The sequence below is a fragment of the Chenopodium quinoa genome, unplaced genomic scaffold (genome assembly GCF_001683475.1).
Source record: "Chenopodium quinoa cultivar QQ74 unplaced genomic scaffold, ASM168347v1, whole genome shotgun sequence".
NCBI classification, from domain to species: domain Eukaryota; kingdom Viridiplantae; phylum Streptophyta; class Magnoliopsida; order Caryophyllales; family Amaranthaceae; genus Chenopodium; species Chenopodium quinoa.
Genome location: NW_018742598.1, coordinates 590292 through 594903, shown reverse-complemented (window position 1 = coordinate 594903; position 4612 = coordinate 590292).

Genomic DNA, 4612 nt, shown 5'->3' with positions numbered 1-4612 from the left:
GGGACTTAGTGCCTAAACTCGATTAACGACTCAAACAAGTACTATTGACAGCAAAACTTAACCGAATTAATTAACAAACTAATTAATTAGACACTAGGTGATGACTAGACTAATAATCCGAACAGTCGGCCAAACGACAAAACTGGCGACACACTGTGCAGCTTGGCGCCACACGACAGAGCTGTCGCTAGGCGCCACACTCCACAGTGTGGCGCTACAGCTCAAATTTTGGCGCTAATATTGGAGCTTCAATCTGGGACTGTTTTCGGTGTTATTAATCAACTGGGGTATGCCTAAAGTCGTACTAGGTCAATTCCGATTAAAACATTAGACTTTATTAACTCAAATTAATTAACTAATTAATTAGGCAAAGTTCTTTAAGTCATTAATTTATTTAATTTCAACAGAAGTCAACAAACGGTTAAGAGAAACATAGAATATATATGCACAACAAATAATGCACAATTAGTCAAGTAGACACAATATGATGCAATGAGTTCGCAACCTAACCATGGCTCTAGTTCTCTAAAGTTCGGGATATAGTTTAGTCAACAGAGGGTCCATGGTTAATTGTCCAGATGCACCGCGCGGAAGCCTAACCGTGAAGGGTTGGCGCGAGTGGATGGAACATCGCGAGTTTTAGAAAAAACTCGCTTCCATGGTTTGGTAAATTCAACATCTCGGATGTACCCTTTGTTGCATAGAGCGTTCAATTAGGTAAATGGAGCATGAATTCTCAGAGGGTTATGTACTATGTAGAACACATATGGGTTTCACAAAAGTGAGAAAAAAATTCAATCGGGAAGTAGGATCGACCAAACAATACGAAAAACCGGTCGAAATTAGAACGCATATTTATGGCTCGGTATTGGGGGAAATTGGCGCCAGCAAATAGAGACTGGCGCTAGGATTTAGCTGTAATGCCTGGCGCCAATGCTAGCGTCTGGCGCTACAGTTAAATGCCTGGCGCCAATGCTCTGGTCATTGGCGCTACTTCCCACATGCCTCAGCAGCTTTTTGTGCTCGATTAAATTTTCCAGTTTCGCGCAGTGTTATTTCGGTCCTTGTTGTGAAAGATATTTCTCAAATTTCCTACGTGTAAAATCCTATGTTTTTAACTCATTACGGATAGTCTTTCCAATGAAATCTTTTTTATGCATATAATAATAATGTTAATCAAAATTACGCACATGAAATACTTAGAACGTTTCGAGTCTCATCCACTCATTCTAAATCATTGCAGAAACAAATTCAGGAATTAAAATAGAAATCCTCCCCAGTGGAGTCGCCAAAAACTGTAGGGAATAATTTCAAGCGTTAACCCTCTAGCTTGAACCCCACTGTAATCATACACTAAAGTACAGTGGCGTCCAAAAGGGAAGTAGATAGAGCAAAAGAGTCGCCAACAAGTTTTAGGAACTTGTAAACCGTTCACAGGGTGAAGGTTACACCCCTTAATGATCCAAGAGATCGTCAACTCCATAAGGTCTAGAACCAAATAAGGGTTCGGGGATGAAGGTACAAATTCAACCCAAAAGAGATTGAACCTGCCCTAATAATAGGTCTCTACTTTATTCTGATCGTATTCATGTGCGCTTTTTGACTAACATGCAATCAATAGGATTAACCCTAAACCTGTTTATCTATGTTGGTTGAATTTAATGCACAAATAAAACTATTATTGGCGATCACTTGAATTATAATCACAATTAACCCTAAAAAGATTATTAATAACTTATTAAGTGTGATTACAAATACCAAATTCCCTTTAAACATGCATAAAATGCGTGATCAAGCAATAAAAATAAATAATCAAGCAACATAATAAATTATAAATATCATGACAATAAAATTATAATAATCATCAAAATAATAATAATAATAATAATAATTATAATAATAAAAATAATAATAATAATAATAATAATAATAATATTCATAATAATAATAATATTCATAATCATCATAAATTATAACAATTATAATCATGGTCATGTTCATGTTAACATTAAAGCATAATAATAGCAAGATCCTAGGCATGATACTAACAAGATTAATAACAAACCCTAGCATGTCACTAAGCATTAAAAATCAAATCTTTAACCCTAACATGATACTAACGATCATAAATATTAGGAAGAACATAGGAAGCATCGTAACAATCATATTTAATATTAAAAATACCCTAGACATGATACTAGGAATCATAATAATAATGTAAACATGATTTCTACATCATAACATCAATAAAAATCATTAAAGCACTTACTTTGATGCCTCGTACCTCTTTCTAATAACAAAATACACACGTTAGTAACTTCAAGGAAAATAATAAACAAACAATTAAATTAAATAATTAAAATAGATATTTTGGGACCAAACCCTTAGAAATTAAACCTTTCACGTCTAGGGTGAAGGCAACTTCGAATATGGCTAGGTGTTTCTAGATCTTGTGAATGCGGAATTTTGTATGTAAAAAAGCAAGTTTAGAGAGAGAGAGATGATGAATGATTAAAAGAGAATTCTTGATGAGAATTAGAGAATGATTGAAGAGAATGAAAGAGAATTGAAAACTGGTTGTAGGTGAATATAATTGAAAACTGATTGTTGATGATGAATATTAATTAAAACTGATTGTTGATGAATGAAAACGGAGTTTTTAATACGTTATTTATAGAGAAAATCAGCCAAAAAGATAAAATATCAAAACAGAGCATTTGGCGCACCTAAAACAGAGTTGGAGCCAGCACCAGCTCATTGGCGCCAGGCTTAGCGCCAGGCGCCAATGCCTGGCGTTTGGCGCTAACCCTGTTTTTGATGCGCTTTCTCAAATCAGATAAATTTTGCCGTACAGGAGGATAAAATCTTATATTTTCCTCAAAAATGCTTTTCGATTTTAATTAAAACTCTGAAAAGTCAACAAAAGTCAATTTATCAATGCTAATTGAATTAGGAATGAAAAGAACTTTCTAGAAGAATGTAGAAGACTAAAACCATTCCTAATTGCATTAGGAATGATAAATCATATTAGGCCCTCCCCTAGATCATTGGGCCGTATATAAAGCTCAAACCGGGCCCAATTTAGTAAATTCGCCATAGTTTCCTCAATATTCATCGGAATTGGGCTTATAATATATCGTTGGAAAGCTCTTGTCAAGCCCCATCCAACTACACCACTATTGGACCCATATAATGGACCAACCAAACTGGATTGGCTGTTTTCTTAAAATAAGTTTTCAAAAACAGAGAGAAGAGAAAAGAAATTAAAACTATCCGCAACACTAGACTTTCCAGACTTTCGTTTCATTCGATTATGGTTCAACGTGAAAGGTACTCATCACCGGGTTTGATTTCGGGGAGACACAAATGGGTGTCTATAGAAGCCCCCACTTTGACTGAGTTTGGAGAAACGCAGGTTTCGAAAACAAAAGTCAAAGTATCGATAAGGACGGAGAATGATTCAGAACGTTCTGCGATCCTAAATCACTCTTGTAACGCCGATACCTGGAAACTAGCATTAGTTAAACAGATAAAAGAGTTAAGAAATGCGTATCTTGCACCGTCGAGCACGAGTCTCTGAAAGTAATCGATTGTTGTCGCTTTACTGTTGTTTTGATGACCTCCTGCAAGCTAGAGAATGCCATCCCGCTTGAAAACCGCTACGCCTGTAACTGCTTCCAATTTGGAAGATTGCTTCGCCTGAAACGATCCTCCTCCGCTTTGATAATATTCCACGTCCAAGGGAATACCATGGAAGATTGCTCCTCTTGTAACAATCCCCATCCGCATTGATAATATTCCACGTCCAAGGGAATACTATCGAAGATCATTTCTCTTGAAACAATCTTCATCCACATTGATAATATTCCACGTCCAAGGGAATACTATAAAAAATTCCTTCTCTTGAAATAATCCCCATCCGCATTGATAATATTCCACGTCCAAGGGAATACTATCGAAGATTGCTTCTCTTGATACAATCCTCATCCGCATTGATAATATTCCACGTCCAAGGGAATACCGTCGAATATTGCTTCTCTTGAAACAATCCTCATCCGCATTGATAATATTCCACGTCCAAGGGAATACTATCGAAGATTGCTTCTTTTGAAACAATCTTCATCCACATTGATAATATTCCACGTTCAAGGGAATACTATAAAAAATTGCTTCTCTTGAAACAATCCCCATCCGCATTGATAATATTCCACGTCCAAGGGAATATTATCGAAGATTGCTTCTCTTGAAACAATCCTCATCCGCATTGATAATATTCCACGTCCAAGGGAATACCATTGAAGATTGCTCCTCTTGAAACAATCCCCGTCCGCATTAATAATATTCCACGTCCAAGGGAATACTATCGAAGATCATTTCTCTTGAAACAATCTTCATCCGCATTGATATTATTCCACGGCCAAGGGAATACTATCAAAGATTTCTTCTCTTGAAACAATCCTCATCCGCATTGATAATATTCCACGTCCAAGGGAATACTATCGAAGATTGCTTCTTTTGAAACAATCTTCTTCCGCATTTCCACGTCTAAGGGAATACGGTCGAAGACAACTTCGCCTGAAATTACCTTCAGTTGTTTGTGATAACTCTCCAC